The 24,535-nt window shown below is 39.4% G+C and overlaps 1 long non-coding RNA gene across 6 annotated transcripts; it reads right to left on the bottom strand.

Annotated features, from left to right (window-relative positions):
• Window positions 1-359: 359 nt before the first annotated feature.
• On the bottom strand, window positions 360-6,885 carry LOC105033822 (uncharacterized). Of its 6 annotated transcripts, none has more exons than XR_012136536.1 (5): window positions 6,722-6,880; window positions 3,275-3,336; window positions 3,116-3,186; window positions 2,572-2,676; window positions 360-2,142 (listed from the first exon to the last, which is right to left on the bottom strand). It is a non-coding gene; the product is annotated as an uncharacterized lncRNA (long non-coding RNA). The 6 variants fall into 6 exon arrangements; XR_012136537.1 differs by lacking the exons at window positions 360-2,142; window positions 2,572-2,676 and adding exons at window positions 3,970-4,047; window positions 4,166-4,267 and having other exon boundaries at window positions 2,684-3,186; window positions 3,275-3,361; window positions 6,722-6,884; XR_012136538.1 differs by lacking the exons at window positions 360-2,142; window positions 2,572-2,676 and adding exons at window positions 3,970-4,047; window positions 4,166-4,267 and having other exon boundaries at window positions 2,684-3,186; window positions 6,722-6,883.
• Between the last annotated feature and the right edge of the window lie 17,650 nt (window positions 6,886-24,535).

Genomic DNA, 24,535 nt, shown 5'->3' with positions numbered 1-24,535 from the left:
TCACATTTAGTATTAGTTGTTCTCTAATAACTATCCGTACTTGCCACTTAATATCTTTACACTGTAGATTAGAAACTCATCTATCCTGAAGGAAACGATCTGTACGTCAGTCTATCCAGATCGATCATCGTCCTCATGATGATACTATGACTGGAAGTAATTTAAAAATTAATTATACATACCTCTAATTCTCAATACTTTGAGAATATGTATCTTAAGCATTAATTTTTTAGATGATTTAAGGATACATCACACTTGAATGAAGATAAAACTTATCCTTTTATTGATCAAATCAATGTTTTAATATAAATTTGTATCCTAGAAAAATATAATGTGTCAGCCATATTGACTTTTAGGACATACATCTAACACATACGACCACCGACATTGAGACATATGAATAGAGCAATTAAGCCGATACATACTTAAATTAACCTGGTTCACACTGAGTATTGCATAGTATATAATTATATTACCAACATATACAGTTTATATAATATTAACCTACCGCATATTCGAACATGCCATAGTGTAAAAAATTTTTGGATTGTACTAAAATATATGATCAAAGCAGTATAAGGTTAGAATCTACAATTGACACAAATTTTCGAGACTATTTGCGCCACCATCATGTCCTAATATTTTGTAGTTAGGCATCTTCTTCTCATACCATGACCAAAATATGTTATATGTAATACAGTACGCATGAAACAAAATATTTTCCGCAACCCAACTCCTATATAATGAGGCATCCTTAAAATCATCATGGGAGATAGGCGGGTGGCCAACCCTGGGAGGTGAGTCATGGCTAGTGGCTGGAGTCCTTCCTAAGCGCAGTCCGTCAGAGTACATCAGAGGGGGCAGCCACCACTTGGGGGGATCGGATGGCCTACATCGTTTATTAGATTTGGCTTTCCAAAAGTAGCTTGGTCTTTGAGAGTGAGTTGGTACCTATTCACTGGATGCAGAAGAGAGCCACTTTCTTGGCTGCTGAGTATTGCCAGTTCAACGCTGCTAGCTTATCCCTTGATAACCCTGATCTCTGGAACTGCCATGCTGCTCCTGCAAAGATTCAGAGGGTTTTTTTGTTTTCCTGAGAGCCCCTCCCTCGGGGTTTGTTAAGATGAATTTTGATGGCATGTCAGAGATGGCAGGGGTGGTGGGGGATTTGTTATCTGGGCCCTGACACCAGACTGCTGGCAACTGGAGGCTTTCATCTTTTTGAGCATTCAGTCCCAAGAGCTGAGCTTCATGCTGTCTGGATAGACATCACTTATGCTAGGTAGGAGCTATGGGCAGATAGGATCTTCATTAAGGGAGATTCTGTTACCATCATTGGTTGGATCCAAGGTAGTGTGAAGCAACTGGAGGTACATCCGCTCCTCCATGACATCTGAATTTTTCTATCATTCTGCCATGGTATTGATCTAGTTTATTTACTAGGAGGCGAACAGTGCTGCTGATTAGGTTGCTTCGTATGTGGTAGATCACTCCGGAGACTGGATCTAGAGATTGGATGATCTGTGTCTACCGAACCTGTGGAAACTTTTGTATCTTGATTTCATAGGATGCTCTTATACTAGAATGGTGTGACTACCTGCTTTTACCAAAAAAAAATCATCACGTAATGGTCTTGAGCTATCTTGTGTAATTATCTTGAAAAATATCAGCATATGTACTCCACAATCTACAATATTGTAGCTCTACTACAGACAGTCACGAATATCTCAAACTTGAGTTCAAGAATATGGTATCCTACTCATTCTAATAGCCAAATATGCACAAATGTTGCCTACACAATATGGTGTGAAATACAATATATTACTTGTAGATGTTGTTACACATAAAAGCAACAAACATTTGTCAAACAATGTTAGTCACATATTTATTTGCATCATTTGATATATTGATGCTCCATATCAAGTTGTAGCAGTCAAACCATTGCTCCTTCAAATCCAAAACTAAGAGATACCAATATCTTCTTGTATTCATCAGGATGAACAAGAACCTACATTACTCGAGATCTAATAAATGGATATCACCCATCCATTTCTACATGCTTGGCTGTGCTGAATCTATAATCTGATTGATAACTTTAGGGGTCACCTTAGTGACCCCTGAAAGGCATTGAAACATAGTAATCTATACCAAGAAAGAGAAGAGAAAGATGAGTAAGTCGTAACATCTGTTGCTGAAAACAAAATGTATGCTTCTAACAAATTTTATACCTACATCTCATAATGCAAAAATAAAATAGGATTCTCCATTGGCTCCCTATAATCTATATGAAATAGCTTTATGATATAGAAGTATACACTAATGAGTTGTATATAATCAAAAGATAATTAGTTATAATCAAAAAAATACAAAAGCAAGGAAATAGATGAGCATCATTTTCATACATCAATCCATAGCAGCCCATCGTGAAGAATTGATCCAATGCATGACAACTATAGAAAGGTTTAGATTATCTTGGTCCTCCTAGATAGTCTCACAGCATAAAACATGCAGATATTAAGAAAAAACTCACATTGAATAATGAGATATCGAAAATATATTCTATTGACTTACTCAAAGTGATCTCTGTCGACATAGAAATCATATTGATGCTTCAAGATATGATGGGAGTATACCTTTCTCTTTTCTGTGATCTGCCTCCATGCCAATCATATTGGCCTATTTGACAGCATCAATGTTTCAATATTTATAACTGTACTAGAATCTCGAATATGCTAAAAATAATGAAGTATAAGAAATATTTTGAGTAAGTGGATTGAATGTTTAATATATGTTATACAAGCACACGATATAAAGATACAAAATGTCACAATGATTTAATAATTAATATATGAAAAATTTTTAAACCTCTCTAGAAAGAATGAATCTTCTTGGTCCTTAAATGACTGTTGTAGCTTTATCAGTGCAACAGTGATAGGCTCCAAAAATAAAGATAAGTGAGCATTTGGATCACTCTCACTAGTGGGTAAGGCTGTATCCTTCCTCCATTTTTTTCTCGTGTTGTTTCTTTCTTGCATATTTATAGATTTTAAAAAGATATGATATGACATTTCTCTTTTCGATAGGCTTTCTCTCATGAGCTCTCATTTTCACTTGCCTGTATAACGAGAACATATATTTTGTGGTGGCATATTCTTTCTCACACTCAGCTTCAGCCTTGAAACTGACCTGATAAGAACAAACATATTGGCATGCAATAAGCATTCATATTACAATATAAAAATCATATTTTTGACTATAAATTAATAAAAACTACCTCCACATCTTCACTACTATGAGGGATATTAGGATCCACTTCAATTGGGTGGGGCTCTTCACCTACAAAAGAATGCTCTATCTTTACCTAATAATAAAGATAATTTAGATAAGGAATAACATCATATTTAAATTTTTGCATTACAACTACAGTATCATCCTCATCTTAATAGGAGCTATATCTGTTCCTACAATATCATCAGCCAGCATTAAACCCTTGTCATAGAGCATTTTCTTAATGCACGAAAACCTCCTATCAAAAGCAAGAATCCGTACATCCTCCGCTGAGACATCCTCAACGGGTTGAGGATCCTCTAATTGAAAATCATGAGAAATTAAAGATCTCTCAACTACTATCATATATGTCTCTAAAGCATGAATAGGATGTCATCTGGGCTAGCTAGATAATGGAACCTGAAACATCACAAAACAATATAAAGATTGTATACAATAAGCAATGTGTAATGAGAAAGTATGTGCATTCCTACGTAGTGAAATTTTAAGTGTGCCATTTAAATATAGTATGCCAAAGAACATGCCAGCATATAATAACTGTGTACCAAATGGAAATAAGTGTGTGGCATATGAAGATAATGACGTACCACAAAGAATAAAAAAGTATATAGCATAATATCAATTGTATGCAATAACATTATATGTATGTAAAATTCAGATTATGTACAGGACTGCCCCTACATCGGAATCAGCCCCTGTAGCCTTCCTTGTAATAGGAGAGGTATAACTCATCCTTCTTAGGCTCTATCCTCTTGATCACTTGACAAAGACAAAAAAAAATTAGTTATAAATTAACTTGAAATATGTATGATGTTAGATACAAAATGTATGCCTCAATTTTTTTTAATCTCTCCATAGCTTCGATGATCGCCTCTACCTTGCGAGGAAACGGGGTATTGCTCCAACACAACAGATGGGGATAGATGAATGGTGGTTTATGATTTTCAAGTAGATTGTTGGCATACTCAACAGTCCATGTCTGTATAAATAAAGCAATGTAAGCATTATATTTTAGGAGAATTTAACTGTATACCATAATAAAGCAATGTTAGATTAATTATATCATAATAGATTAACTGAATACCATAATAGATTAACTATGTATTATAATAAATTAACTATGTACTATAATAGATTAACTGTATACCATAATAAATTAACTGTGTATCATCCTATATTAACTATGTGTCATGCTAGATTAACCGTGTATCATGCTAAATTAACTATATACCATATTAGATTAACTCTAAATAATTAAATTATAAGTAAATGTAGACAAGCTTATCATCAGAACCATCGTACATCTATCCATATACCCAGCAGAGCCTCTTCTAATCGTATTTCTTATGCGCACACTCTCTGCTAGGCTAGGAATCTATGGTCAAAGGAAAGAAAATATCACAAAACCCCAACTATATGATCCTAAGCGGTCCAAATCATCAAGATATGGGCATAACATCTTAGGAACATATAGTGTACAGTTAGAAAAAGGATAGTTATAAAAAGATAAAAAAAATTTAATACTTAGTAAAATCCTCTATATCTTGCAATCCAGACTTTCCAACGAAATATAGTTATTTATTTTTTACTAAATCTCTAATGATTTTTTTATGGTCACCATCAAAAAAATTAGGTGATGGGGTCCAACTAAATCCTTCTCTTCCTATGCAACTCAATCTCATCATTTGTGGCCCTCAAACAAAGGATGAGGGCAATATTGATCCCTATAAAAGGAACCATAGTCTTATCAAATCGAAAGCCCTCTTTCTCATCATCCTAGAAGGAAAGCAATGCATCTAATAATGGCTTGCTCTATTTGGTGTATAGAAGTTGGAGTAAATGGCCACCTGGAGTAGCAACCACCCTTGCCTTCTACTCCTCGAACATGGACTTCATAAATCCGTCCATAACCTTAATGTAATGGCTAAAGTAACACCTTCCATTAGTCATATTTATCGGACCAATATAAATTTTTTGCCTCTCTTTGAGCTTGCCATCATAACACTGCATCACAAATCAAATTCAAACAATACATATTAAAAATATCATCATAATATTACAAGCATATATCAATCAAATTTATCTCAAAAAACCTAGAAAGAAAATTATGAATACAAAACTACTGCTAGAGAAGTAAAATTTTATTTCATAAATAATAATATCTAAAATAAAATATGAAGAGAATTGTAGCATGACAATATACAATAAGTTACAGGCATCCTAACAATCTTCCAAACTGCAAGAAAATAGCAGTTATAAATTTAACCAAACAATCCCAACATAATGAAAACAATGTTAAAGGACAATAGAAGCAATGGCTTCCTCTCAGAGGTTATTACAAGCAAATCATCCAGATAATTCAAAAATAAAATTAGAACATTTTAGAGATGAGCATGAGATCACAACAAGGTAATCAAACTTAGATGTCTAAGGTCAATGAATGGGTATTTAGATGATATCTATATCATATTTGTAAAAGCTTGTAATTTCAATGCCCTAACTAAAATTTCTGTAACCTCTTGCCAATTCTCTACCGCAACATGATCAATATTTTATAAAGGGCACAAATCATGCTTTAATGGCAGTCGCTGTTCTTAGAATGAAGAAAGCAAGCACATGGATTAGGGTTTACAATCCTACAAATTTAACTCTTATCGATTTGATAATAAAATACAAATGCAAACCAATTTAAAGACCAACCATACCAACAAAAAACCATTTAGACATTTTCTAATCAAGCCCTCTTTGTGCAGTTACATACAGAAGCTTCTAAAACACAAGCTATATCTAATGAAGAATCAAGCTATATGCTTTTCATCCAGTGTTAATCATTGTACCTACATAGCTTTTTATGCAAAAAATGAGAGGCCTGAGTAATTATAACTCTCTGATAGCAATATCATTAACGTGAGCAACTGCTTCCTCTCCGGTAATCTATTTCCTTCTACCAATCCTCTCACTAATATATTCATGTAATCATTTGAAAGCCCAGATATAGGTAATTCACTGACCTAAATTGATCAATCTCTGAACATGAGCACGTATTTGGTTCAAAGTTGAATACATATCATATGTAGGGCAAGCTCTTCATTCGGTTAATTATAAAAATCAACATGCAGAAAATGAATTAGATATGTGAGGAAATACTGAAAGTTGTCAATGAGAAAGCACTATCCTATTCCCAACACTTGGGATTGGCAATTATTGGAAATATACAGGTCATTAATCCAATTGAAAAAAAAAAAATATAGCATATTCAGAATCAGTGAAAAATGTACATGAGAAGGCAATATTCCATTGATAGAGCACGGCAACAAAGAAATAGGGAGAAGATAAAGAGGGGTGGGACAAGCCACAGCCCGAACAGAGGTTGAGTAGGAGGGAGAGGGAGAGAGGGGGAAAAGAGAGAGGAGAGAGAGAGAGAATTACTAACGGGTGTCACCTCCACCTGCATCCACCACTTCCATCGTCATAGCCGTGGAACAAAAGGGCCGCCGGTAGCCTGAGTAAAATCGCACTAAACTAAGCCACTAGACCTACTTCCCGTCAGGAAGGGGAGAAGTCGAGAGATGAAAAATTCCTTTGGGAGAGAAAGTATCATATTTAATTAAGGATAATTTTATCTAATAAAAATTGAAAATTAAATTTAATTTAAAAATAGACCGAAAGTTTTAAATTTGATCAACAGAGACTAAAAGTTCAAGTCGGGTCCACCAACGGATCGGACATCAAATTCTCCAATAATAAATTCTGAAGTCTATTTTTTATTATATAAAGAAATTATGAATAAACTATATTTCTATCTAAATATTATTTTAAAAATATTTATTTAAAAAATATAAATCTTTAGATAAGTTTTTAATCCTCTCGAGAACGGCCGGTGCTTTATCTGAACACTGCCAGTCCTACTTGGGAAACGCGGGGTGATCTGTCTAAACAATGCCAGTCCTCCTTGGGAACCGCATGCCGGAGAGAGCGTGTGACGGGGATTAACGGTCCCAAAAGGGAGTTGGCGAGACGTGCCCAGAGAGTGCACAATTATCGGGGCAGAAGACGTGAGCCTCCCGCAAAGAATCAGTTGCCCAAATAATATTAAAAAAAATTATTTATAAAATTAATACATCTTTAAATTTATTTATAAAATTAATATAAAATTATAAAATATCATTTGAAATGATATTTTTTAGATAAAAAATATCATTTCAAATAGTATTTTATGGATCCACATCACCTCCTCCCCCATCTCCTGTGAATCTTAAAAAAAATAAAAATAAAATTCACCATTTGAAATGGTATTTTCAAAGACATCGTTCCGACTGATATCTATTTTTAATATACATATATAAAAAACCTACAAATTCTTCCACTGCAGCAGTGACTCCGAGCTCTTCTCCCTCTCCGACGGTGACGAGCTCCTCTTCTCTCTGTGCCGGTAAGTCCCTCTTCCTCCTCTTCTCTCTTCCCTCCTCTTTCTCTCTTTCCTCATCTTCTCTCCCTCTTCCCCCACTTCTCTCCCTCCGTAAAAATTTAAAAAAAAAATCACCATTTGCCCCAAAAAAAGAAAAAAAAAGCAAAAAATCAATCCGTACGGTACCATACCGATCCGTACCGGTATCGACCTATACTGACCCAAACCACATCGTATCGAGCGATTAGTGCCTGTACCGTACCGTACCATACCGATACTGTACCGACCTGTACCAACCCATATCGCACCGTACGTAGCGGTTCGTATCCGTACCATATCGAGATGTATCGATGCGATCCGATTCATTTCATTTGTTGAAAAATCGACCTGAACCTTGCTGGTTCCCCACTGATATAGTACGGTACGAGCCGTACCGGTTGGTTTGGGTCGGTACAGAATACCATGCATCCAGCTGTAGCCCTAATAGATTTGGGTCCGACACAATCATCCCATCATTCCTTCGTTGAAATAAGCTCTCACCATCTGCTCCGCGATACATACGTAAAACTGTATCACACCCTCAATGAAAGAAGATGAGGAGAGAGAGCAAATGAAAGCAAGCGTACAGGTGGAGAGAGAGGTGTGAATATCAGATGCCATTCTATCGCAGTCCCCCTTCATAAATAACTGACTTGTCTGATTTAGCTTATTTTTGGCTATTTCAAGAGATGTAATTAGATTACTCGATATATTATTATTATTTATATTATAATATCTATGATCCTTTTAGCATAACTTTTTCTCTCCTAATCTTTTGAGACACATTAGACTACGTGTATCCATGTCCACAAAGCATAACATCCAATTATTTGAAATTAAACTAATTTATGATAAAAATAATAATTAATAATATAAAATAAAATAAAAATATCAAGTTTACAAAAAAATAGTACAATAAAAGTCTCAAAAATACTAAGTACAAATCTAAAAAATACTAAATCCCACAAAGACGTCGTGGTGGCCGTGGTCACTTGGATCTTCTCAAGAAGGTCCTCAACGGCCACTCCTGCTCCTGTATCTATTGTGGTGACTCCTCCCCCATATTAATGGGCGTCTACTGGTCATACCGCTCAGAAATAACTGGTGCAGTCAGAGCATCTACGGGCTGAGTGACCCCCTCATCTGGATATAAGGATGGGCCTGAAAAAAAGTGCCATACTCATGTGGCCAACTGATACTCGATGATGTCATCTGGGGCATATAGGAAGAAGAAGGCTCTGCTATCTATGGATCAAAAAGTAGTGGCATCTGTGCAACATGTAGTGATGACATCTGTGGAATATGCGGTGATGACATATGTGAAATATATGATGACGGTGTATATCTCATATCTGATGCATCGGTTGCTCCATGCCAAGGCGCACAACTATCTAGGTCAATGCTAATCGCCACCAATATTCTCGAATATGATCTTTCTATCTCACGCAGTATCCGAATCTACTCGTCCTCATCAATCGTAGATAAAGCACGACAAGTGTCTAACATAAGATTTGACAGAATCAGTCTACATAATAAAAATAAAATTAATAATATACTGTAAAATATAAAATAAAGATATAACAGAACTATATAAAATATTTTATAATCTTAATTATTAGAAGTAAAGATATTGATATAAAGTATAATTTTTATTGTCTTACTAAAAGACGCACAACAGAACTCTCACCCTCGTATCCTGGAACTGCATACCAAGACTGTCCAATGACTCGCACTGTAATGCTAAAAAACCAAGCTATGTAGTCCTCGATATATGCACGGCCTCTCAAAATATGATCACCATAAACTATGTGATCTCGGCGTGCATTCCAAATGGCGATGTACTCTGCATGTCTGATACGCTAGTCAATACGAGCTCTCCCTCGTCGATCAATATGATGAAGTCCCTGACTGGTATCAAACTGCTTTGGGATATCCTGAAGCTGGTCAAACTACCGCAGCACATGATCAAAAAAATGCCACTCCACCACATCAAAATAAATAAGTGACACCCTAGCAGTCCATATGTCATATCCAACTATACACATCTACGGTAATATAGCCAATATCTCATTTGTATATGGCTCCCACAAAAATTGATAGAGTTAAAATAAAAAATAAATTAGTAAGCTAAATTTTTAATAGATTATAAATACTGTAAAATGATATTTGTAAATAAATCAAATTTATCCGTCTATGTGTATCAACTAATGTATCCAGCTGGCACCTATAAATCTGCGCCACTCGTCGATATGTGGTGAACGTTGAATGAAACGTTCCATCTGCTTGACAGTATATTCATGTTAAATAAATTTTATCAAATTTAAAATAGTACTAAATTTCAAGTAAATGAAGTAATATTTTTATACCTATATCCCAACGGTCCGTCTAGTCTGAATGGGACATCAGGGTCATACTGCTCTGGTGGCATCTCGAGCAACTGTCATCGTAATGAACTGATAATTGACATCCTCTTTCATGTTCAAATCTATAAATTTCAAAAAAATCATACATGATATACCCAATCAGAGCTAAAATAGAATATTAAAAATATAAATTTTTAATTCACATATCTGTAATAATATAAGATAACTACCAATCTCTCTCTGATCAGCATAAGAACTCTAACACATAGCCCTGTACAGGCAAGCTAGTAATGCACTACTCCAATTGAGCTTACGAGCGAACTCTAAATCCTCCAATAATGGTAAAAATATCAACTGCATCTTGTTTGATGAAGTACCAGATAATAGAACACCACCTAACAACCGCAGCACCTGACCCTTGACATACTGCTGCACCATCTTCTCTGGTGCATCATCCCCAATATGAAAATATCAATAACGATTATCCAAATACTCTATCCTCAATCGTGAATGATTGAAAAACTGGACCTCGGACTCAAATCCCAGCAATCGTAAGAACAAAGCTTGCCACTCCAGAATGGTAAGCGTGAGATCAACTACGATAACTGGATCATCATCAACTGGTAGTCCGATAAAGATGCTAATATCCTATAACGTGATGGTCGCCTCACCGAATGAAAGATGAAATGTGTGTATCTCTGGACGCCATCTCTCAAGCAAGATAGTAATAAGATTAATGTCCATTTGTATGCGACCAATCCGATACACTCCATAGAATCCCAAATATCGTAAATAATCTAGCACTCTAGGTGGGGTGTGCTCTGTCATTCAAAAGTTAGCATCTAATCATCGTAGTTGAAGGTGTCTGGGCTCCTGCAATAAGATATAATAATTAGATAACATATATAACTTTAACAAAAAAATTTTAAAAAAAATATAAGTAGTAAGAGTAGGATTGGAATGCTTACACTGTCATATAAAATAGTCTATGACCGATGGTGCTCCTGCGATGTAAGCATACTCCTGTCTCGAAGATCTGGATACTGCGGATCATAAGCCATAACACGCTAATGAATATAAAATAATGATATATATCTCAAGTGTATTAGAATATGAGAAATATTATAGCCATTTATTTTATGAAAAATATAATTTTCAATGCATAAAAATGATGATGTCACTAATTCATTACTAATAAATATCTGGTAGCATAATATTGTCACATAATACAACTTAAATGCACAATACAGTTCATCTCTGGATATAAAATAATATTGAAAACACAAATCTCACAAAAATATATAAAATAATATTGAAAATACATCTCTGGATCTTTTAATTTCTTCTACTGCTTGAAGTAAGTTGAAGTATGTTGAAGTATCCTAGGATAGCGACAGCGATCATGACCCTATTCCTTATAAATGCCACAGTGATTCTTACTTCTTATTTGCCTATCATCTATCTCATTTCGCAGTCTTGTTGACTTTGGTCTGCCTTTCTGCTTGGGTCTCAAACGATGATGATCAGGAATACATTTGAATATACGTGTATGCATCCAATAATCTTCATGTGGTAATGGATTAAACTCGTCACTTCAAGCATTCATATATGCCGTAATTGTATATGTTGTGATCCAGGTGGTGTGCCCAAAGCCCAGGGGACCAAGGCTAAGGCCAAGGTCCATCATTCATGAGGGCTTCATGAAGGCTCTAGGGCTAGTTGGGCCCTACGTTGAAAGGCTGTGGGCCTTTTGGGTTCTTGAGGTTTAGGTTATGTGGGCCTCAAGGGACCAACTCTTTATGGGCCAGATCTGAGCCCAGGATAGGTAAGATTAGGTCGAGTCATGGGTGTACATGGGCTTGGGTTAACCTAATCTCCCATAGAGTTGGTCAAGGGAGTTTTGGGTTTGGGTCACTTGACCCTGTGTTTATATATACATGCACTGTATATGTTTGATTAAGCCAAGGAATACGAAACTCTTTCTTCCAAGTCTCTCTCTCTCTTCTCCCTCTCTCTCCAGCTATTCTCCATGTCCCAGGAGCAAGAAACCCTAGGGTTTCTTGCCGCCAGGTCCCAAAAAGGCAGGAGAAGCAAGGGGAGGTGCTAGCCCCTCCCCCTTTGTGCCGCCAACTCTCTCTCTCCTCTCTCTCTTGCAGCCACCCAAACATCAGGTCCAAGACTTGAAATCTCTTGAGAAGAGGTTGGTACAAGTTTCTCTTAGATCTGGAGTTGATCTGAGGACGTTTGAGGTGCGGGTGAGATCTCCATCAACAGATCTACAGGAAAGGCTGCAGCAGGACAGATCTGCAAGGTCTGTCTCCATCTACCTTCTTTCCTATTTAGAATGCTCCGATTCAAGATCTACAAATTGAAAGACCTTAGTCCAGGTCTGATATGGTTGGGTACCATATCTTGAATTTTTTAGAGATGATTTCAGAGGCGTTCTTCATCTGGAACGAAAGGCTAACGAAGAAGACAGCAACCAGGCTGATTTCGTCAAGGGCCTTCAATCGAGTCCAGAAGTCTCCAGATTTGTTTGTTGCTGGTTCTGCTGCACCCAAACCGTGGGAGGAGCCGGGATAGTGCTCCAATAGTTGGTATCAGAGCCACAGTGGTGAGGAAGCGGTTTCAAGCACGAGAAGTTGAAGATCTCAAGTGCTGAAAATTTTCAGCAAGGTACCATCAAGGTATATTCTATACTTTTTGATTTTATATTGCTTGTTTGGCTTGGATCCAGTCATGGGCAGCAATATGAAGGTTGATCTCGAGAAGTTTGATGGCAAGAAAAATTTTTTCATGTGAAAAATCTGGGTGGAGGATCTTCTGGTGCAAGCAGATCTGGATCAGGCTTTGGATGAGAAGCCTGAGGGAATGACAGATAGACAGTGGGCATCGTTGGAGAAGAAAGCATGCTCGGTGATCAGAGGATGTTTGGCAGATGCGGCGTTGTATTCGGTGCTGGAAGAAAAGATCCCGAAGGGCCTTTGGTCGAAGTTGCACACCATATATATGGGGAAGAATATGTGCAACAAGCTAATGCTGAAGAAGAGTTGTACAGTCTTTGGATGCAGGAGGGATCTGATGTGATTGGCCACATTCAGAGGTTCGACTAGTTGTGCATGGAGTTGATGAATATCGGGGTGAAGTTGGATGAGGAGGACAAGTCCCTGTTGCTTTTGTGTTCGCTGCCAGAATCATATGACTCTTTGGTGACTACACTGCTCTACGGCAAGGAAACTCTGGAATATGAGGACATGGTCTCGGTGCTGAGGTCTAATGAGCAAAGAAAAAAGTTGACCAGAGATCGGGCTCCCCAAGAGGGTTTGGCAGTAGGGGAGAGGATAGGTAGAGGCAGAGGCAGAAGCAAGTCCAAGAGGCGGTCCAAGTCCAGGAAGGAAAAGAAAGAGATGAAATGCTTCAAGTGCAACAAGTTCGGGCACTTCAAGCAAGAATGTCCACTATGGAAGAGCAAGAAGGGAGAAAGAAGTGGCTCAGAATCAGTGAGTGCAGTTGCTGGGCAGCAGGTGGAGGATGATCTACTTGTGGTATCAGATGGTCACAGGCATTACACAGAGGAGTGGACACTAGACTCTGCGTGCTCACATCACTACATACCACACAGGTCTTGGTTTGCGACATACACAAAGACAGATGAGGGATCAGTGACTCTAGGTGACAATCATTCTTGCAAGGTGGCTGGGATAGGGACAGTCAGGGTGAGGATATTTGATGGGATTGTGAGGACATTGATAAATGTAAAGCACGTCCCGGAGCTGGAAAAGAATCTGGTGTCACTAGGCTACTTGGAGCGCAGTGGATATAGCTTCAGCAGTAGGGCTAGAAGCGGAGTATTAAACATCTCCAATGGAGCTATGGTGGTGATGAGAGGCAGGAGGTTGGACAATAATCTCTATCGCATAGAGGGATCTGTGGTGATCGGAGAGTCTGATGCAGCAGCTGCAGCAAAGGACCAGCAGGGGGCTTACAGGATGTGGCACTACCGCCTAAGCCACATGGGTGACAAGAGGCTGAGGGAGTTGAGCAGGAGAGGACTCATCTCTAATCTGGAGGATGGTGCTACAGGGGAGATCTGTGAGCCTTACCAGATGGGAAAGCAGAGGAGAGTTCAGCTCAACATCAGTACAACCCGCAGTGCAGTCCCTCTGGAGTTAGTACACACGGATGGTGGAGACCAGCCCCAGTTTCAGCTAGGAATGGGGCCAGATACTTCATGACCCTGATTGATGATTTCTCAAGAAAACTCTGGATTTACTTCATGAGAGAGAAGTCAGAGGTCTTCACCAAGTTCAAGATATGGAGAGCTGAGGTGGAGAAGGAACAGGGGAGGAGCGTGAAGTATCTGAGGTCAGACAATGGCAGGGAGTACACCAGCAGAGAGTTTCAGGATTACTATGAGGAGTGTGGGATCAGGAGACACTTATCAGTTAAGGAGACTTCACAGCAGAATGGGGTGGCCGAGAGGATGAACAGAACACATCTGGAAAAGGCACGATGCATGAGGCTACAGGCAAGACTTCCAAAGGCGCTCTGGGTTGACACAGTTGACGCAGCGGGTTACTTGGTCAATCGGTCACCTCACACCAGGTTGGATGGCAGGCTTCCAGAGGAGGTGTGGTCTGGGAGGATAGTTGGACTGGGCCATCTATGGGTATTTGGGTGCACGGCCTATGTGCACATTGGAGCTGGTGAGCGGAGCAAGCTAGATGCCAGATCATGCAAGACGGTGTTTCTAGACTATCCACAAGGAGTTAAGGGATACAAGCTGTGGGATCCCTTGGAAAAGAAGGTCATCATTAGTCGAGATGTGACTTTTGATGAGGAGTCAGTCCTACGGAGGCGAGCAGGCATGGAGGAGCAGCAGGAGCAGGAGGAGGTCTAGCAGGGCGCTGCTGGACAGCTTACCTCTTTGATTTTGTCTCTTACAGGTACTACTGGAGGACATGACATTCAGGTGGAGCACCTACCTAAGGTGTCTCCACAGGTGGAGGGACTCGAACAGATGATCGAGGCGAAGAGGTCCAGCAGGAGCGAGCTGGATCGAGGACTGATATCGATGTTGCCCTACACAAGCCCAAGAGAACCATCAGGCAATCGGACCGATATGGCTTTGAGGAGACGCTGTCATATGCCCTGGTGACAGCGAATGAAGACCCATATACATATCAGGAGGCTATTGAGAGCCAGGACAGAGAGCGGTGGGTCCAGGCGATGTCCGAGGAGATGCAGTCTCTCCACCAGAACCAAACGTGGCGATTGATGCAGTTGCCACAGGGGAAGAGGCCCATTGGCTGCAAATGGATCTACAGTCACAAGGAAGGGCCTTTAGAGCAGGGAGGTATCAGATTCAAGGCGAGATTAGTGGCCAAGGGATACTCCCAGAAGGAAGGCATCGACTTCAGCGAAGTGTTCTCTCCCATCGTCAGACATACTTCCATCAGAGTATTGCTGAGCATTGTAGCAGCTCAGGATTTAGAGCTGGAGCAGATGGATGTCAAGACAGCGTTCCTCCATGGGCATTTGGAGGAGAGGATTTACATGGAGCAGCCACCCGATTTCAGGGATCCAAGATCAGAGGGAAAGGTTTGTTTGTTGCAGAAGTCGCTGTACGGGCTGAAGCAGTCACCGAGGCAATGGTACAAGCGGTTCGACTCCTATGTGCGCAGCATTGGACTTTTCAAGTGCGAGTTTGATCCCTGTGTTTATATTCAGTCTCTTGAGGATGGTTCTAGGGTGTTCCTACTCTTGTATGTGGATGACATGCTTATAGCATGCAAGAGTAGGAAGGTTGTGCAGGATCTGAAGGCATCCTTATCTCGAGAGTTTGAGATGAAGGATTTGGGCCCTGCAAGGAAGATCCTAGGCATGGAGATTTTCAGAGATCGAGCTCGGAGGGTGCTGCATCTATCTCAGAGGGGCTACATACAGAAGGTCTTAGAGAGGTTCGGGATGAAGGAAGCAAAGCCGACGGAGCTGTCACTTGTCAGTCACTTCAGACTTTCGAAGACCATGGCGCCACAGACTGAGGTGGAGGCTCAGGAGATGGAGACGGTTCCTTATGCTTCAGGAGTTGGGAGCTTGATGTATGCGATGGTCTGTTGTAGGCCAGACATCGCTCATGCAGTGAGTCAGGTTAGCAGGTTCATGACGCAGCCTGGCAGGGAGCACTGGAGAGCTCTAAAGTAGATATTCAGATATCTGGCGGGTTCAGTTGGAGTTGGCATCTGCTACGAACAGCGAGGAGGTGCAGTGGGATACTCTGACATGTCCAGGGAGGCTCAGGGGCTGATTGGCGGTTATGTAGATGCAGACTTTGGTGGAGATGTGGATACCCGAAGGTCTACGACAGGCTTCATCTTTAGCCTGTATGGAGGTCCTATTTCTTGGAGATCGAGTCTGCAGCCTATCACGGCCCTATCCACTATAGAGGCGGAATACATCAGGCTGACAGAAGCAGCTAAGGAGGCAATTTGGCTGAAGAATTTGTTGACGGAGATGGGCCTTACTCAGGAGGCCATTAGTGTGCACTGTGACAGCCAGAGTGTACTTCTATTAGCACAGAACTCAGTCTATCATGCAAGGACAAAGCACATCGACATTCGGTATCATCGGATCAGGGAGCTTGTGGAGGATGGCGAGGTGGAGCTGGTAAAGGTACACACCAAAGAGAACCCAGCTGATGCACTTACGAAGGTACTTCCATGGGACAGCTTTCAGAGATGTGTTGAGCTGATTCGGCTGATGGACAGAGTGGAGCTGGTTAAGGCCTTGGGACACCAAGGTGGAGATTGTTGTGATTCAGATAGTGTGCCCAAGGCCCAGGGGACCAAGGCTAAGGCCAAGGTGTTGGAAATAGTGTCCCAAAGCCAATCGTCAGCCTGTTGACGGTTGTGCTCCTTTTGTATTAGCACATGAATTATAAATAAATAAAAGTTATTTTGATATTTTTTCATCACAAATATTTCATCTTCTAATGAACTCCTGTGTTGTGGTGAAGTCCTTAGGACTATTTAGACTCGACAAAGGAGGATTTGTCGCTTAGTCCTTAAACATGTTCGCGACCAAATGATACGTTATTACCAAGGACGACAACGTTTATCGAGCATAGGTCGTTGTGTGTCATATGGGTTGGTTGTCCTCATAACTAAAGAGTGTGGAGACACTCCTATGGCATACAGGTGAGATGTAATGGTACATCTGCACTGAATGTGACCAACTCCGGAGCTATTTCTGCTGTCAAGATTTGCTCCGATGGGATATGGGTATAAATGTCCCTCCGACCTGAGACCGCCACGGTGACTTGCAAGCAACTCACTGCACTTAGGCACTGGACTACCTGAATTTCTAATTCAATGATGGAAGGCTGCTGGGTGTAGTCAAGTACTTGACTTGTCGGTGCGTGTGTCAAGATGGGATTGACCACTCCAGTTTAGGAGCTATGTACAGTCGTGTTTCAATTTAGCAAAACCTTGGCCAGGGTAGTCCTAGTGAGGAGTCACAGGACTAATTGAGTTGAGCACGATTCGGATGATATCATCAGGGTTGACAGTTTAACCCTGAGTCGTCCTAAACACAAGGGTCAAAAGGGATGAATTATACGGTAACCATATTCACGTAGGTTCTGAATGTTGTGATTGCGATTATTCGACCTATCCGATCATCGGATACCATTGCTAGATGGTCACTTCGATTAGTACAGGAATTGATTCCTGTGCTACCGGCTTAGGTTCGAACCTGCGGGGTCACACACATTAGTGGTTCCTTTCTGATCAGATGGCTGATTATGTGTCTTATGTGTCTGGGACTCTATGATTGAGAATTAGGATTCTCTGATCATGAGTTCCACACATTTTGGGTACCGAGGTCAAAATTTTGAATTTTAAATTTTGAATTTGAAATTTGAACTCTTTGATCAGGGTTTCATATCGATGGTCTCTGATGTCTGATTGCCCATTGAATTTGGACTCAATATTTATGAGAGATTTAATTAGTGATTTGATCGCTAATTAACTCAATTTGATTGAGTAATTTTTTTTGGATCAAGTCCAATTGAATTGGATTCAGTTTGGATTGACCCGATTAGGTTAAATGTTGATCTAATCGCTAAGGTGGTTTAGTCCCTGATTTGATCAGGGGTTAGGTTTAGTTAATTCCTGATTTGATTAAAATTTTATTGAGCCTAATTAAGCCTAATTAAGTTGAATTTAATTTATTCTAATTGTGCTTAACCTATTTAGATTAGGTTGGCTTAATTAGGTTCAAACCACCTTGACTTTTCTCCCTGCGCCACCTCACTTCTTCTGTGCATATTTAAAGTCACGAGAAGCAACTTCTCATGAATTTTCTCCACGCAGAAGCCATCCCATGCCCACCATTGTGTGCCAAATATATGGATAAAAATAAGTTGGTTGGCCATTCAAATTCAAAAGAAAGTTTGAATTTGAATGAGCAACCAACTAATCCATGCGCCATGGTCTTATCTTGTGCACCCCATATTTTACACGAAAAAATATTTCTCATGTAAACTCTTCACGCACAAATCAACTCATGCCCCTTCTCTTCTCATGCATAAGTGGATAGGGATGAGTTGGTTTTGCATTTGAATTCAAATTTGATTTGAATTCAAATGTGCAACCACTTATCTTTATCCTCTCACGCGGATAAGACACGTTCGACGTTGTTTTAAAAAGAGGAGAAAGGTGGGACGTGCGTAGAAATTTTAAGAGAGAAACTTTGGGGCGTGAGGAAAGTTTGTGCACAAGGTGAAGATCCAAAACCTTTCGAGAGAAAAAGAAAGAAAAGAAAGAAAATTAAGCGCAGGGTTTCTAGTGTGTACCCTAGGGTTTCTACCTAGGGTTTGGGAAGTGAGATTGGTGTGCCACGAGTGTCGTGAGTCTACCAAATTTTAGGAAGAGATCCATCAGCCTCTCAAGCAACCGTGTAAATGATCCGGAGCATCCGAGGAGTCGGCACACATTGATCGAAGGAGTTCGATCAACATCTGTCATAAAAAGGGTGAAATCATGAACTAGCATTCGTGAGGAGCTGATCAGACGGGAGCTTCGTGTGGACGATCCGCAGAGGCCAGATATTTGTGTGGCTGCGATGTAACGATCAGAGCCCTCCGACGGTGATCAGATTACGGTGATCGACTACCCGCAAAAGGTGATGTGTTCTGAACACAGTACTGTAAAAGGTTTACTGATTCAAATTTGAATTTCAAATTTAAATGCATGCTGTTGTATCATATTTAGATCCTAGTGTAGGGTTAATTAGTATTAATTAATGAGATTAATTAATAATTTCACTGTAAAATAGTAATTTTGAAAAAATTTTAAAATTATCATTTTGCCCCTGCACTAAATTTTCGCTACACAAGGTCCATCATTCATGAGGGCTTCTTGGAGGCTCTAGGGCTAGTTGGGCCCTAGGTTGAAAGGCTGTGGGCCTTTCGGGTTCTTGAGGTCTAGGTTATGTGGGCCTCAAAGGACCAACTCTTTATGGGCCAGGTCTGGGCCCAGGATAGGTGAGATTAGGTCAAGTCATGGGTGTACATGGGCTTGGATTAACCTAATCTTCCATAGAGTTGGTCAAGGGAGTTTTGGGTTTGGGTCACTTGACCCTGTGTTTATATATACATACACTGTATAGGTTTGATTAAGCCAAGAAATACGAAACTCTTTCTCCTAAGTCTCTCTCTCTCTTCTCCCTCTCTCTCCAGCTATTCTCCATGCCCCAAGAGCAAGAAATCCTAGGGTTTCTTACCGCCAGGTCCCAAAAAGGCAGGAGAAGCAAGGGGAGGCACTAGCCCCTCCCCCTTTGTGCCACCAACTCTCTCTCTCCTCTCTCTCTTGCAACCACCCAAACATCAGGTCCAGGATCTAGAATCTCTTGAGAAGAGGTTGGTATAAGTTTTTCTCAGATCTGGAGTTGATCTGAAGACGTTTGAGGCACCGATGAGATCTCCATCAACAGATCTACAGGAAAGGCTGCAGCAGGATAGATCTGCAAGGTCTGTCTCCATCTACCTTCTTCCCTATCTAGAATATCCTGATTCAAGATCTACAAATTGGAAGACCTCAGTCCAGGTCTGATCTGGTTGGGTACCAGATCTTGAATTTTTTAAAGGTGATTTCAGAGGCATTCTTCATCTGAAACGAAAGGCTGATAAAGAGGACAGTAACCAGGCTGATTTTATCAAGGGCCTTCAATTGAGTCCAGAAGTCTCCAGATTTGTTCATTGCTGGTTTCGCTACACCCAAGGTCCATGGGAGGAGCCGGGATCGTGCTCCAACAGTATATGCATCTTTCACAAATCCATTAAAATGTACAATAATTTCTTGACACATAGCTAAAACGTATGAACATAGATATTTATACATGCTCCACTTTCCACAAAAATATTTTCTTTCAGTTAAAGTAATAGTATGAAAATTTTCTTTACCTCGTAATCCTACGCTTGCTCTCCTCGTAAGCACTTCATATATATCTCTTTGAAGGTTGAACGCTGTTATTCGATGCTGATTAGCTTTAACTTGATCTTCAGCAATCTTAATAGTAATATGAGGAGTAAAAAGATTATTTGAATTCTTCTATACATATCTTAAGGCTTGGGCATGTCTTGTATTAAAATATTTTATAAAACGGTAAAATATCATTTGAACATAAGCTGTAATTAGCACATTTCTAGCTCCTCGTAAAATACTGTTAAAAACCTCCGACAAATTTGTAGTTAAGACACCATAGCACAGGCCGTTATCATGTGCCAATATTCACTTTTCTTTTTCTAACTCAGACAACTAACTCCAAGCCTCTTCATTCACTGTTCTGATCCTACCCATAATAAAGTTGAACTTGCAAACTTGATGAGTGCTTCCTGCTTGCCATACTGCTCTTTTAAGCTACACATTTTTAAAATGAGTGTTGAAATTACTGCAAATATATCTTAAGTAGTATCGGTGATAGGCACGTGGTGGACTCCATCTAATAGACTCATCTATAATGGCATTTAATATACTTGGATGCTTGTTAGAAATTAAGCATACTCCATTTATATCTTTGATGACATGTGTCCTGAGCTGAAAAAAAAATAACTCCAACTGGCAGTCGTCTCCTCATCCACAATTGCATATGCTAAGAAAAATATCTCATTCTCTGCATCAATTTTTGTTACAATTAACATCTTACCTTTAAACTTTTCATACAAGTGCGTGCCATCAATGCTGATTACAGGACAGTAGTGCCTAAAACCTTGAATGAATGGTTTGAAAGCTCAAAAAATATAATTTAAAATCCAGACATCGAAATTCGTAGTTTGAAAAAAATCTCATAAAACAACAGTACCGGGATTTACATGTTGGAGTGCAGTTATATAATAGGATAATTTTGTATAAGACGGTTCCTATTCTCTATAAATATCAACCAATGCCTTCTGCTTTCCACACCATGCTTTTTTGTATGACACTGTGTATTGAACTTGATCATTAACGGTTGCCATAGTAGTTTCAACTCTAACACCAGAATCCTTCTCAACAATATGTCAGACTAGTGTGCCAATCATCCTTCCACTGACATGTTTGTGGTCTCGACTCAACTCCATAAACAAACAAGTATGAGGACCCTCATATTTTGTGATTTAAAAATATCCATACTTTTTCAATGATACAATACGAAGCCTCCATTTACAATTTTGAATATTACCTGATGATGCACATCGTACAGACCACAACTTTGAATGTGACTGAACTATATTGTATGTCCGATGCTTCAGAATGTGATAAAGATCAACAGCTCTCTTTAGATAATCTTTACTCTCAAACATTAAACCTTTAGAAAATTCAGTCATCAAGGAGTCTCGAAACTGATAATCAGAGTTCAATCTTCGACCAGCACTAACACAACCACCATCATCTAAATTTATGTTGTTAAAAAATTATGGAGGTTCGTGCAAACGAGGTTGAGATTTTTCTACATTAATATCAGGCTGAACATCTTCATCACCATCTTCATCTTCATCATCATTATTATGACTGTTACTGTCCTCATCCATCCAATAGTCTTCATTCTCACTTTCATCTGTGTTGCTCCTAGATTGATTTTGATGATTACAAAGCAGATTGAAGGGGTACCAATATTTTTTATTTGAAAAAGTCTTTGTGCTCTTCAGAGACAAAATCATAATTTTACCAAAACTCTGATTTAATAGTATCATTTGTTAGAACAAAAGTGTTGCTCTTAGATTGATTTTGATGATTACAAATCAGATTGAAGGAATTCAAATAATTTTAAAATAAAAAAGTCCTTATGATCTTCAAGGGCAAAATCATAATTTCACTCAAATCTTGATTTGATAGTATCATTTGGTAGATCAAATGATTTGAAATCTATTGTTGAAAATTTCATTGTGTTTGGACTTATATTTTTGAAGTTATGAAGGTTTGAAGTGCATGAGTCGACTCATGAGTCAACTCATGGCACTGTGAGCTGATTGGCACGCAAAAATTCTCCTTGGCACGCTAGTTTTCTGGCTTGGCACGACCTGTGAGTCGACTCATGAGTCGACCCACAAGGCATGAGTCGACTCATGAGTCGACCCCTGCTAATTTGAGCCAAGAAATTCCAGAAAAGCATTCTCTGGTTTTTGCAACAGAGGTCGACTCATGAGTCGACCCCTGAAGCATGAGTCGACTCATGAGTCGACCCCTGCGACGGGAAATGTCAGCAACGGCTATTTTTTTGCCCGTTTTAATTGCCATTTATGCTTCCTAAAAATCCTCTAACGGCTCTTTATCTGCCTAAATTGTTTTCTCTTGCTTCTAATGCTACAAAATGCTTTAAATGATGAAAGAAATTGCAGATTAAATAGCGGATCAAACGTGAAATCAAAAAAGAAGAGAAGAAGAAGAGAAAAAGAGGAAAAAGAGAAGAACAGAAGAGAGGATCCGAAATTTGCAAGAAAAAGCCTAAGATCAACGAAAAATCCAAAGAGAAAAAGAGTGAGGATCCACAATATACCAGAGAGATTGTGAAAGAGAAAAGCAAGATCTTTCAAGGAGAGAATTCTTCACGCCTATTGTTTCAACCTTGATCTAGAGATTGTTCAAAGCTTTCAAGAGATCTTCAATCAACAATCAACCTCTTCTCAAGCATTCAAGCGTTCATCCACTTTGAGAAAATCTGAAAAAGGGGTTCTTCATTTGAGTAAAGCTTTTATTGTTATATTTGCTCATTTAAAGGAGCTGTTATTGTATTTATCTGTGCTCTAAATTCTCTTACTCCTTGTGAGTTTTTGTTCTTGTTTTTGGAGGATTTCCAAAACAAGGAAAGGTTGATCCGAACCTGAAATCGGAGTGTTTTGGGTTTACTTGTACCCGAGAAACAAGTGATCTAGCTTGGGATAGCTAGTGTCGGAGTTTCCGACGTCTTGTGTTCTAGCTTGGGATAGCTAGTGTCGGAGTTTCCGACGTTTTGTATTCGGGTTGAATACAAAGGATAGTGGATTAAAATTTCCAAGTGGGATCTTGGGGAGTGGATGTAGGTGCAAGGTTAGCACCGAACCACTATAAATCCTTGTGTTTGTGGTGTGCTTTATCGCTTTATCTTATTCTTTATTATATCCTTGCAATACTGCATTAGTTAATTAATATTGATTTAAAGCCATTGTTTTGTTCTTCATAAGTTAACTGTTGGGCTTAAAATTGTTAGAAACCCAATTCACCCCCCCCTCTTGGGTTGCATAGCTGGGCAACAAGTGGTATCAGAGCTAGTGCTCTAGCCCTTCTTTGATCTAACAATCAAAGAGCCAAAGATCTATGGCAACCCATGTTGGAACTTCTCTAGCCGAGGGGCAATCAACAAACCGACCTCCACTTTTCAATGGGTCTAATTACACCTATTGGAAAGCTCGGATGAAGATTTTCATACAAGCACTCGACTATGATATGTGGAGTATCATAGTGAATGGTCCTCACACACCCACCAAGATTATAGATGGTGAGGAGTCAACCAAACCCGAGAAAGAATGGGATGAGGTTGACAAGAATTGGCACAATTAAATGCCAAAGCCATAAATGTTCTTTATTGTGCACTAGATGCTAGTGAATTTAATCGCATTTCTACTTGTGCATCTGCTAAAGAAATATGGAATAGGTTAGAAGTCACCCATGAGGGAACAAATCAAGTAAAAGAGTCTAAAATAAACATGCTTGTACATAAATATGAATTGTTCAAAATAGAGCATGATGAGTCCATAACTGCTATGTTTACTCATTTTACTGATATAATCAATGGTTTAAAGAGTCTTGGCAAATCTTATACTAACAGTGAACTTGTAAGGAAGATTCTCAGGTCACTGCCAAGAACTTGGGAAGCCAAGGTGACTGCCATCCAAGAAGCAAAGGACTTGAACACTCTACCTCTA

Source organism: Elaeis guineensis, chromosome 13, assembly GCF_000442705.2.
Source record: "Elaeis guineensis isolate ETL-2024a chromosome 13, EG11, whole genome shotgun sequence".
Lineage (NCBI taxonomy): Eukaryota > Viridiplantae > Streptophyta > Magnoliopsida > Arecales > Arecaceae > Elaeis > Elaeis guineensis.
The sequence above is the reverse complement of the archived record's forward strand: the minus strand, read 5'-3'. Positions and strand labels throughout refer to the sequence as shown.